Source organism: Loxodonta africana, chromosome 8 (genome assembly GCF_030014295.1).
Source record: "Loxodonta africana isolate mLoxAfr1 chromosome 8, mLoxAfr1.hap2, whole genome shotgun sequence".
Classification (NCBI taxonomy): domain Eukaryota; kingdom Metazoa; phylum Chordata; class Mammalia; order Proboscidea; family Elephantidae; genus Loxodonta; species Loxodonta africana.
Genome location: NC_087349.1, coordinates 72,885,186 through 72,899,176, shown reverse-complemented (window position 1 = coordinate 72,899,176; position 13,991 = coordinate 72,885,186).

Sequence of the window (13,991 nt, the reverse complement as noted above, 5' to 3'; positions counted from 1 at the left end):
TGGATTAAATACAGCCATTAGAGTCCCACATCTGGATACATTTGTAAAATTTATGAGGGCTTATGATGCCTTTTTTTTTTTTTTTATGATGCCAGTGCAGAGCTGTGGGGGTACAGTGGTTAAGAGCTGGTCTGCTACCCAGAAGTGGTTAAGAGCTGGGCAGCTCGAATCCACCATTTGCTTCTTGGAAACCCTATGGAATGGTCCTACTCTGTCCTGTAGGGTCACTGTGAGTCAGAATCAAGTCGATGGCAATGGGCTTGGTTTGGACCCCAGTCCACATGTCAGCCACGTTCAGGATGAGGTCTGACCTGACACACGTGGATCCCATTTCCAGAGTAACTGGAAGTGTGGGCAGCTTTACCGTGTGTGTTGTAATCATTTGCAAATTTGCTTCCTCTCCAAGTTTGTGTGGGTAGCTTCTATCTGCAGACATTGCTTTGTTGTTTTCATCAAGCAATTTCAAAATTAAGCTACCAAATAGTATTTATTATTATCAAGTAACTTTGTGAAGGAAGAAGCAGTTTCATTTTTTATTTTTTGCTGTTTATAAAAGATAGCAGAGAGCAATTGGCCCAAAAAGAGATGAATGAATAAAATTGGCTTTTAGACATGTTTGTACTAGCGAATAATTATTTTTAAAGAGAATTTTCTAAATGTAAACACTAGTTGAAAAACTAGTAATAGTTGCTTCCACATTTATTGTGAAAGTTGTTAAAACAAAAATCATATAAAGCCAATAATAGATATTGAAGTTTATTTAATATATGATTTGCAAATTGGGGTAACATTTCAATTAAACAAACAAACAAAAATAGCTCATTGCCAATTCTGACTGTTATATAGCAACCCTGTAAGACAAAGTATAACTGCCCCATAGAGTTCGCAAGGCTGCGATCTTTACAGAAGCAAACTGTCATAATATTCTCCTGTGGAGCGGCTGATAAGTTAGAACTACTAACCTTTCACTTAGCAGTCGAGTGCTTAACCACTGTACCACCAGGGTTCCATACATTTCAAGTTATCATTGTTTTTAGGTGCCATTGAGTCACTTCTGACTCATAGTGACCTTATGTATAACAGAATGAAACACTGCCCAATGCTGTGCCATCCTCACAATTGTTGCTATGTTTGAGCCCATTGTTACAGCCACTGTGTCAGTCCCTCTCAGTAAAGGTCTTCCTCTTTTTACTGACCCTATTTTTTTTTTATACCAAGCATCACGTCCTTCTGCAAGGACCTCCTGATAACATGTCCAAAGTATGTGAGATGAAGTTTTGCCAACCTCCCTTCTAAGGGTCATTCTGGCTATACTTCTTCCAAGACAGATTTATTCTTTCTTCTGGAGAAAAAAAAAAAAAGCAGTCCATGGTATTTTCAGTATTCTTTGCCAACACCATAATTCAAAGGCATCACTTCTTCAGTCTTCCTTATTCACAGCCCAGCTTTCACATGCATATGAGGAGATTAAATGCATTTAATGTAAAATACATAGCAATGTACATGTAAAAAAAAAAAAAAGTAGGACCGGTACAATCATTGTTTTGCAAAGAAATATTAACACGTTTGTTGTAAGGAATAAGGTAAAAATTCAACATGTATCTGAACTACTGAAAGGCTCTGCAAGTTGTCTTGAGATACCCTGAAAAAGAAAGTTTTCTCCTTGGAAAACAACTTCCACTGAGTTTTGAAGTACATCTGCTTTTTATTAGCCTTGGAAAGCACTACTTTTTTTTTTTTCTCCCTGAAATAAGTGGGTGATAATCTCCACATAACCCTGGCAATGACATCATTTAATATTTTTCTGGTAGTCACTTGATGGCTTAAAACTTGCACAAGAAGAAATAAAAGCAGCAGGTTATACGTTTACCGATGGCTAATGCAATTGTTTGACCATAACCATGAGAACAGGCTGATATTTAGCTCCCCGTTGTTGTTGAACTATGCAAAGGTACAATGTTCCTCCTCACTGCTGTAAACTGTTAGTTATTAATATTCTCAGCAAGTCCAGAATTAGCCAATATTATGTTGGTTCTGATAAAAAGTTTCTACTGTCATCCAAGTGCCAGTATTTCTTATGGGTTCTTACTGTTCTAAATTTCACTGGCCCTCCAAAGTAGCTTATACACGTTCTACTCCATAAAGACATTACTTTAGAGATCAAAGTTAGAATTCAGCTACATGCTGCTAGAGACAAAAAGGAGTACAAGCCTAAAACATTTTTAAAAATTAAAAAAAAAAAAGGCAACAAAAACTCTCAAAACGCTTAGGAACGACTCGGAGGTCGGAGTCTAGGATTCAGGGGCTCTTGAGAGCCTGACAACACTAACCTATCCGTTTGTGGTCTGTTGTCCTGCTTGCAGGCTGTTCAGATAACTTTTAATGGAGGGTTTAAAAGGTGCAGGTTCTGGAGGCCATCTGTGTGGAATTGATTCCAGCCCCATTATTTACTGTGTGACTTGAGCAAATACAGCCTTCCTTATAGAGTTTTTTAAAGGATTAGTTGAGCCAAATCATGTAAAGTGCTTAGGATAGTGCCTAGCACAAGGTAAGAGCTCAATAAATATTAGCTATTATTTTTATAACCCTTTGCCATTGAGTCGATTCTGACTCATAGCAACCCTCTAGAACAGTGCAGAACTGCCCCATAGGGTTTCCAAGGAGTGGCTGGTGGATTCGAACTGCTGAACTTTTGGTTAACAGCCAAGCTCTTAACCACTGTGCCACCATTTTCACGTGTACAGGCTACATCGTGTGTGTATATATATATATATTATAATCACATGCATAGAAAAAATCATGTGTGTGTGTATATATACATGTACACAGGCACACACATACAGTAAAAATGCATGTTCACATGTACGTGTGTGTATATACATGTATGCACTCAGGCACACACATATAATAAAAATGTGTACTCACATGTATATGCTTGAAAATGGTATGCCTATTGGATTTATCCTGTGATTTTTACTTATTGTGGACTATTTTTCTAGGTAAGTACATACAGATTGATCTCACTTTTTAAATTGCTGTCTTCTAGTACATCATATAGATGTACCATCTTACATTGGTATATGTTTAGTTTTTCTTTCCAATTTTTTTCTTTAAAAATAATATTTAAAAGGGCAAGTTTCTATACATAGCTCTATATATGAATACTGCTTTTTTTCTCAAGGGTAGATTCCTAGAAGTGGTTGGTGGGTCAAGTTATGTTTGCATTTTAAAATTTTTATAGATACTTCTACAGCCTTCTCCAAACATAGCGTAACATTTTATACTCTTACAAACTGTCCATTTGCCCAGGCTCTAGCCAGAACTTAATGTTATCAATTTAATTACTGTAAGTACAATAGATGCAAAAATTGTATTGCATTTGGCTTTAATTTGTGATTCCTTAAATAAGAGTGAAGCTGAGCATATTTTCGTATATTTTGGCTGCCTATATAAGAAAAAAAAATTTTTTTTTTTATATATAATCTGCTAATTTTATGTTCATGTTATTATATGTTCATCTATTGTGCTATTTCCTTTTTTGTTGCTTTGATCATTGTGTGTATTAGGGATATTAACTTCTTGTTCATATTTGGTTACAAATATTTTCTCCCATATGTTGGTTATGTCTAGACCTTTTTCCTCTTTAGGTTGGGGTTTTCACTCTGGGCTTCAAATATTCTCCCATATTGGCTTTTAATAACTTTATAATCTTATTTTTTCTCATTAGATATTTAAACTGTATGTAAAATATTTTTTCCATATGGCAAATATAGATGCGTATCTTTATTTTCTTCCACATGGACAACGAGTTTTAGCAATAGAAATAGGCTGCAGTTAAATAAACACAAAATCAGAGGAAGAATTTGAGAGCTTGATAGGATCTTAAAGGTTATTTAGTACAGGGTCTCATCTTGCTATTCAGATGATTAAATCCCACCAAAAGAAAACTGAGATACTTATGCCAAGGGTTAGGATAATTTGATTTGAATGTTAGGTTTGATGGCTGGTCTGAAGTTGCTTCGTTTGCCCAGATCATGTCTTACCATAGTATTTCCTGCCACATGGGTCTCTATTAAGCACTTTGGCTGGTACTATTTTCTTTTTTAGCTTTCCTTTTCTAGATATTTTGGCCTTCTCTTTTTTTTTTTTTCTGAAATTATAGGTCTTTTTAGCACTGTTACAAACAGATAGTAATGGCTATTGAACTCTTTTTAAGACAAATTTTTTTTCAGAGCTCTGACAGCTTCTCTTTTCTTCAACTTCTAGTTTGGTTTAAGTCTTCTTCTGAAAATGATAAAGTTTAGTATTCCATCAGTAAATGTTCAGTAGACTTGATAGTACTCATTTTTATAGGCCAGGCCCAGGCAGGGAAAAATGTGCAATTTGAGTCCTAAAAATATGTATTTGCATACTTGGACAAAAATTTTAAAAGGAAAATCAGCAGTACAACTATTTTTCGGGAAGAGGGGGTAGTCTGTTAACTCCTTTAATTTTTATTAGCATTCATTATGGTTTCTTTTCTATCCAAAATATTGGCAGTTTGAACCCACCAGCTGCTCCCTGGAAACCTTATGAGGCAGTTCTACTCTTTCCTGTAGGGTGGCTATGAGTCAAAATCAACTTGACAGCAACAGGTTTGTTTTTTGTTTAATATGTATAAATCAGGGCTTCCAACCAGTTCTAAATGGTTCTGTCATGGCCGATGGAAACACGGCCTAAGGAATTGGTTTGAAGCAGTTCAATCATGGGCAAGGAAAACAAGGGCAGCAAACAAATCTCTTGCACATGGGCTTTTGACCCAAGTAGGGAACAGGCAGTGGTATCCCCCTCAAAGATGGTGGCCTCCACAGTTCTGCCAATTATCCAGTCTCCTGAAATAGGCTCCTGAAAGTTTCCTGATACCGGAGATTGCATTACTGGTAGGACTTGGTGAGACATACACACTGGAAGCTGGGCAATAGGCTGCCATCTTTGATCGGGGCCCCTGCCTCTTTCTTTCTGGTGTCAAAAGCCGATTTGGTTGCTGGTCAACGCATACACTGCCCTTGTTTCCACTGGCCATGACTGAACTGCTCCAAATCGGTTTGAGGCCCAGCCTTGTCTCCGACAGCCATGATGAACCATTTAAAACCGGTTTGAAGCCCTGATATACACTGAAGAAAATTTAGAAAATGTATAAAAATATAAGGAAAAAATTTATTTGGACATAAAACCAAAAGTGCATTGCTGTCAAGTCAATTCTAACTCATAGCGACCCTACAGGACAGAGTAGAACTGCCCCATAGGGTTTCCAAAGAGTGGCTGGTGGATTCAAACTGCTAGCTTTTTGGTTAGCAGCCAAGCTCTTAACTGCTGCACCACTAGGGCTCCATTCTAACATTATCACTTTAAATTGTTTCATATATTTCTTACTAATCTTTATGCATATATGGTTTTTGAACAAAATTAAGATCATACCAAACATGATTTTTCTTTTTGAAAAATACTTTTATTACTTAAAAGAGTATCTCAAAATTATAAAATTTAGTGTTAATCACACAATACAGGTGAGGTCAGCACAACTGGACTAAACCAAAAGCAAAGAAGTTTCCTGAATAAACTGAATGCTTCAAAGGCCAGCGTAGCAGGGGCAGGGGTTTGGGGACCATGGTTTCAGGGGACATCTAAGTCAATTGGCATAATAAAATCTATTAAGAAAACATTCTGCGTCTCACTTTGGAAAGTGGCATCTGGGGTCTTAAACACTAGCAAGCGGCCATCTAAGATGCATCAATTGGTCTCAACCCACCTGGACCAAAGGAGAATTAGGAACACCAAGGACACAAGGTAATTAGGAGTCCAAAAGACAGAAAGGACCACAGAAATCAGAGACAACACCAGCCCGAGACCAGAAGAACTAGATGGTACCTGGCTACAACAAATGACTGCCCTGACAGGGAACACAACAGAGAACCCCTGAGGGAGCAGGAGAGCAGTGGGATGCAGACCTCAAATTCTCATAAAAAGACCAGACTTAATGGTCTGACTTAGACTAGAAGGGCCCTGGTGGTCATGGTCCCCAAACCTTCTGTTGGCCCAGGACAGGAACCATTCCTGAAGCCAACTCTTCAGACAGGGATTGGACTGGACAACGGGATGGAGAGGGATGCTGGTGAGGAGTGAGCTTCTTGGATCAGGTGGACGCTTGAGATTATGTTGGCATCTCCTCCCTGGAGGGGAGATGAGAGGGTAGAGGGGATTAGAAGCTGGCAGAATGGACACGAAAAGAGAGAGTGGAGGGAGGGAGTGGGCTGTCTCATTAGGGGGAGAGCAATTGGGAGTACGTAGCAAGGTGTATATAAGTTTTTGCGTGACAGACTGACTTGATTTGTAAACTTTCACTTAAAGCACAATAAAAACTAAAAAAAAAAAAATTCAGTGTTAAAACTTGAGAAGTCTGGTAGCAACTCAAGTTATCTGAGAAAGACAAGCAAAACTGTCAAAGAAAGCCAACCCTTTAGGAAGGAAGCATAGTATTTTGCTTCAACAGGAAACTGGAATAAAATGAGTGAGCTAAATATTAAGTTCAACTTATTGTGCATATTTTTCCCTGTGAGGGGATAAGTATTTTGAGAAAATAAAAAATATCAGACCAAAGCAACAACAGGAGCTAAGAAAACATGCTGCACTATTATGTTGTTTTTGTTAGGTGCCATTGAGTCTGTTCTAATTCAGTGATCCTACATACAACAGAATGAAATATTGCTATGTCTGAGCCCACTGTTACAGCCAGTGAGAGTGTCAATCCATCTTGATGAACGTCTTCCTCTTTCTCACTTATCCTCTGCTTCACCAAGCATCATGTCCTTCTCCAGGGACTAATCCCTCCTGATAACGTGTCCAAAGTATGTGAGATGAAGTCTTGCCATCCTTGCTTCTAAGGAGAATTCTGGCTATAGTTCTTTTAAGACAGACTTATTCATTCTTCTGGCAGTTCATGGGATAATCAATATTCTTTGCCGACACCGTAATTCAAAGGCACCAATTCTTCTTTGGTCTTCCTTATTCATTGTCCAACTTTCACATGCATATCAAAATGCATATGAGGAAACTGAAAATACCATAGCTTGGGTCAGGCACACCTTAGTCGTCAGAGTGACATCTGTGTTTTTTAACACTTTAAAGAGGTCTGTACTACTGTGGATTATTTTACTAATATTGAATTATCTCCTAGACTGAAAAATATAATTATATTTTATATGTTGTTGTTAGGTGCTGTTGAGTCAGTTCCGACTCATAGCAACCCTATGCACAACAGAACGAAACACTGCCCCGTCCTGAGCCATCCGTAAAATCGTTGTTATATATAAAATATATCTCTATTATATTTTTAATTCTAGGTGATAATTCAAAGTTAGCAAAACAATCAATAGAGAGAAATGTTTGGTTTTGAGAACATTATGTATAAAATAAAAAAAGAATATTATGTAAGACTTCAAATCAAAAAGGTAAACCAAAATCCACAAAAGATACATATGATATAGATAGTGACATAAATATGAAATGGACGATAGAAGGTATGATTTACAAAACTGAAGACTGTTTTCTTAACAGATTAGTAAACCAGGCATGCATTTGAAAAGATTGATCATCAGTAAGTGCGTACATGCAAACAAAACACAGAATAAAATAGGTAGAATAACTAAAGATATTAAAGACATACGGAAACATATCTAATTATATCATAAGTAGTAATGGGACAATACATTAGAAACAAAAAAAAGGATAAGCAACTTTAAAATGTAAAGTACAAATTTAGTAAAAGACTACAAAATGACAAAATGACTTGAATAGACTAATAGCCAGTAAATACATTGAAGTACCCCTTTTATTTATTTATTTTTTACCCCTTGAAACTTCCTCTTTTACACAGATACAGTGCAAGGAAAATTTTATAAGCTATGGGGGTTTTTTTTGTTTTGTATGTCTACTACATATCAAGGAACATTACTAATCTCTATACAAATTATACTAAGAAAATAAATAAATAGAAAAAGAGGAAAAGATGCCAAACTATTGTTATGAGGCTGCATGTTATTTCCCCTGGCCGTATTTCCTCGGGAAGACTGCGGTCTTCCAAAATCCTCAAGGAATTTAAAGGGGCTTCAGTGTTGGATTTTACGATTGTGAGAGTCAAAATTAATCCCTTCTGTTTTCTACCTATCACATAAGAGAAATTTAAATATCAAATGCATGCGTAGGACTGAGACAGAACAAAGTGCTAAATTTTATTCCACTACAAACTATTTAATATTAGAACCTCTCTCCCTTACTAATGTTTTAACTAGTGAAAAAAAATGTATATTTCTATAAGGTTACTCATAAAAACAATATTTTGTTTTGACTATAAGTTCTTTCTACTCATTCTGGGAAAAATCGAAAAAAAATCAATCTCCCATCGTAAGAATGCAAAAATTTTGTTCATATAATGAATCCTTAATTTTAACTCATGTAATATTTGTTTAGTAATTTAATAGATATGAGTTAGAGGAGTTCATTTTAAAGCCATCCCTGCATTTAACATAGTGGTCAGTTGGTTGGGCTTTGCAGTTAAGAAGCCTGGATTTTATTTCCAAGTCCTCTTTACAAGCTGTATGGCCTTTGCCAAGTTACTTAACTGTCTTAGCCTACCATCTCTAAAATGGCAATAATAAGAACAGTAATTCTCTTAGAGTATTTTTGTGAGAACTAAATTAAATATTGAATATAAAGAAATTTGGAAGAGTAGCTGGCTCACAGTATATTCTAAAAACATCTTAGTTATTATCCATACTGCAAGAGGAAACCCTGGTGGCCTAGTGGTTAAAAGCCATGGCTGCGAACCAAAAGGTTGCCGACCTCTCTCATGAATGCCTGACTCATAGATTCTTGTGTGTGACAGCCAACTCAACATCTTCCTGTGGGTGTCTAAAAGTTCTCTCTCACTTGCCATATTCAAAATTTAGCACCTGTTATCCTTCCCAAACCTCTCACAGTCTCACCTATTTCAGTAAATGGCAACTCTATTCTTCCCTTTGCTTGGGCTAAAAAAAAAAAGAAAAAAACTGGAGTATCCTCATCTCCATTCTCATATCCTACATCAGTAAATCACGTCCTTTCTACTTCAGAATATATCATGGAGCCAACTACTTTTCACCACCTTTAGTGAATACCCTGATCCAAGTCCACCAGGCGCTCTTTGGAAACCTCATGGGGCAGTTCTACTCTGTCCGTTAGGGTTGCTATGAGTCAGAATCAACTGGACGGGCACGGTTTTTTGTTTGTTTGTTTGTTTGTGTTTTTTGGTACTATAATGGATATAGTTAGAATAGTTCAATTATAATTTGAAGAAAAGAATGTTTAGTTAAAAGCTCAAGCAACAGAATATCAGGAAAAAATATGTATATAATTGACAAAAATATTTTTAAATAACTTTTTAAAAAACGTTTTTACTATACTGACTGTGGTAGACCTGCAGCAAGATTATGTTCGCTATCATATAATACCCTGGGATACACTGAAAAAGACAAAGATTTTTGCTTACAAATGTTAAGAAAAATGATCCAAAACTTGGAATAAAGGCCAAAGAAGTGCAGCATGACTTTTCAACATTATCCTGAGGCATTGTTTAACAAGCCCATCTAATGATTATTTAATCTAACACTAAACTGTCCATATATGGCTGTTGAGCTCTTGAAATGTGGCTAATCTGAATTGAGATGAGCTCAAAATCAGATTTTGAAGCCTTAGTACAACAAAAAGAATATTTAAAATCTCTTTAATAATAGCTATATTACACGTTGGAAACCCTGGTGGCGTAGTGGTTACGTGCTACGGCTGCGAACCAGGAAGTCGGCAGTTTGAATCCGCCAGGCGCTCCTTGGAAACTCTATGGGGCAGTTCTACTCTGTCCTATAGGGTCGCTATGAGTCGGAATCGACTCCACGGCACTGGGTTTGGTTTTTTTGGCTTAATGTTTTTAATCCTTTACTTACTTCATTTAGTTTCCTATAGAATTTGTTTTCTTTTCATGGATTGCTGTTGTTGTTAGGTGCCGTTGAGTCGATTCTGACTTATAGTGACTCTATGTACAACAGAACAAAACACTGCCCAGTCCTGGGCCATTCTCAACACCATTGTTGCAGCCACTGTGTAAATTCATCTCGTTGAGGTATTTCCTCCTTTTCACTGACCCTCTATTTTACGAAGCATCACGCCCTTCTCCAGGGACTGACTGGTCCCTCCTGAAAACATGTTCAAAGTACATGAGACAAAGTCTCACCATCCCGGCTTCTAAGGAGCATTCTGGTTGTACTTCTTCCAAGACAGGTTTGTCCGTTCTTCTGGTAGTCCATGATATATTCACTATTTTGGCCAGCACCATGATTCAAAGGCATCTATTTTTCTTCAGTCTTCCTAAGTCATTGTTTTCATGGATTGCCTACTAAAATTCCAGGGAGGCTGAATTATGCAGAACATCCTTTGAGAAATGATGTAACTTATTGCCTCATCTTTCCACTTAACGTTGCCTGTAAACAAAGCTATTAAATACTTATTTGACTTTATTTCAAGTTTTCATGGTGAAATTGAGAATAAGGTAGGAAAATTCATTCCATAAAACTGACAGCTAGCATTAAGTTCTATCACCTTTTTGTTTTCTATTTAAAGTGGTAATTATCAAATCTTGATCAGAAAGAAAGAAATTTTAAGTTATTTTTTTCCTTCAAATTTTTAAGCTAAATTTTAGAATATGATTTCAAAATGTTTACAGAAAGACTCCCCTCTGCCCTTAGGATTATAAATTCTCTAAGCCTGATGGCCTTTAAGAACATATTTTATCTTTGTTAGTTGGAGATATTCTCTCCCAAATGAATTTCTAGAAACTATGTTGGAAAACCTGAAAACAGAAGATTCAAATTTTGGTTTTTTAATGTGTCGTAAAAATACAAGATACATTTTGATTGTTTCAACTCATACTACCTTCTGAGTATAAACACAAAGCTCATACATATAACTCTCAATTTTTTTTTTTTTAAAAGACAGAAACACTATCACAGAACACTCTGGCATCCTAAGATTCCTGAAATATGATTTATTCACGGAATAAAACTAGAGGAATGTCATGCTGCCACAAACTAAACTTGCCTGTTTTTTGTCTCTGGATATTAGTTCACTGGAAAATTGCTCTATTTATACATGAACCACATCGACCCTGGTTGCTACATTATTATCCTCTCTCTCCTTTTTTTTTTTTTTTTTTTTTTCCAAGTAAAAAGTTTTGGGTTTTCAATCTTGGTTCCTGAAAAAAATAAGGTATAAGAAAATATATGATATATATAGGAAATCCTTGTTGCCATGAAGATATAAACAAATAAAATTTGTGATGGCTGCCTCAGAAAAGCTTAGAGCCTACTAAAAAAAAGAGATATGTATAAAAATAACTCTAATACAAAGTTTTATAAGTACAGGTAAGCTACTATGGATATTATATGTATTTAATGCATGGCATTTGTGGTAGGCATAACGTAAAGGACAGAACGTTTTGAAGGAGTTATTTATGTACGCCAAGAGTTGCTGCATTCAATATTTATGTTTCACAGGCCTCCCTGAACTTCTGACGTTAGCATCAATTTCCTATTGTGGATTTAGTTTCCTCACCATAAAATCAGGATAATAATCTCTGCCTATTTTTTCTGAGGATAAGTGAAGTGACGTATATGAGAAAATACCTAGCATATTGTAGGAAGTCAAAACAAGTAATCATTATTCTTGTTTTTTGGACCTTTCTTAGCTTAACCTGAGATTAGAGCATCTCTTTAATTTTAGCTGTTATGAGAAGACACAAGTTTTATCAGTATTTCCACTCATAGTTATAACATTTAAAGTTCTCAAATTGAATCAAAATCCTGATGACAGTTTCTTTATCTATATTGCAACACAGGGAATTTTTTCGAAATAGGCAAGTTTAGTTTGAGGTATTTGTTGTTTTAGAACTTCCTTGTCCCTCTGGGAGAGTGCATTTCCCCTAGAATCCAGGATGATGCCATGATTCATCGATGTTTTCATTAGGGGATGCATAGAAGATCAACTTTCAGGAGAGATTTCAGGAAGCCCTATGTTGTTTTGATATGTCAGCTATCTAAATGAAAAGAAAGAAATGTGAGACCACAATTTCCTGAATCAGTCTCTGTAAAGGATGAAGCTTACCTCGTTCATCCCTCACAGGACTAGAACTCGACTTAAACTGCTAGATAGCATTTGCTTAGTTCTGTTATTTACCTATAGAGGTATCTATCTAAAGCTAAGCTCCTAACAGCATGATAAAAAAAAATGGAATAGTTGAGCACAGCTACACTATGATATGGAATGAGAACTACACCATGTTAGCCAAACAGTCAATTTTATTTTTGGTTACTTGGCAGGACTGGTAAAAACATCTAAGGGGCTTGGCTGCTAACCAAAAGGTTGGCAGTTTGAGTCCACCCAGAGACACATTGGAAGAAAGGCTTGGAGATCTCTGCCAGGAAAAAGTCAGCCACTGAAAACCCAATGGAGCAAAGTTCTACTCTGATACATATGGGGTCACCATGAGTTGGAGTTGACATGAAGGCAACTGTCTTTGGTAGCAGGAAGTGCACACATGCTACAGAGTGCTGCAGTACCATGTGAGTGTTTTGGAGCACCTTCTCGAATACATGAGGTGATCATTAAATTCTTAATGAGAACCTCAGTTTTCTAATTTAGTAAAATTGTAATCATATTAGCAATAATAATCCTAAATATTGGATAATTCTAGAGACAACTGAGACCTAACAACCACATATCTATAAAAGTATCTTACATAGTGCTGATTTTGATGTGTAAAAGGCAACTAAATGATCCAAAGATCAAGGACTTCTAAATACATCTTATCTCTCACAGTTAAACACCTCCATCTTCTGCAGCACCCAGCAGAGTACAGAGGAGTGATTGTTATGATGAACCATTTTATGTTCAATGCCAGATCACCTATACCAATACAGTACAATGAGCATCAACCAGTTTCTTGTAGTCTTTCATGAAAAAAGCTTTGTTTGAGCATCATGTTCTGAGCATCTCACCTATGAAATAAAATCAGCCAAGACCCTGATTCTATAGGAGTTTGTTACGCAGTCTAGGAAAACCTACTGCCATTGAGTCAATTTGGATTCATAGCAGCCCCACAGGGTTTTCCAAGGCTGTAAATCTCTATGGAAGCAGACTGCCACATCCCTCTCCTGTGGAGCCACTGGTGGTTTCAAAACGCTGATCTTCCAGTTAGCATTTGATTGCTTTAACCACTTTGCCACCAGGGCTCCTTAGTCTAGGAAAGGGGCAGTAAATCATGTAATAAGAGCTATGCTAGAGGTATTCTCTGCATAGTGTAGGTGCCCGAACAACCAGTAGTAAAAGCAGATAATGGCCAGGGAAGACTAAAGGTAAAATGTTGAAAGGAAGACATTCCAGGAAATGGCCTAAAAAATATGGGGAATTAGAGAAAGAGTATGTCCAGGCTTCTCGTTTAGATTGGGGGGGGGCGGCGAGAGGGAAGGGAGAGCAGCTTGCTGCGCCAAGGAATACAAGTGTTAAGAGATGATGGAAATAGGATGTTTCCTGTTGTCTTGAAATGTCAAAAGCCCCAAAGCTGTAAATACTAGGAGATTAAAAAAAAAAAAGGAGATAAGTACACCTATATTCCACAGAGAAGCTACCAGGAGACATAGACCTACTCACCCTCTGTTGCTGTTGTTAGGTGCTATCGAGTCAGCTCCAACTTACAGTGACACTACATATAACAGGACAAAACACTGCCCAGTCCTGCTGCATCCTCACGATCGTTGCTATGTTTGAGCCCATTGTTACAGCCACTGTGTCAGTCCATCTCATTGAGGGTCTTCCTCTTTTTTGCTGACCCTCTGTTTTACCAAGCGTGACGTCCTTCTCCAGGGACCAGT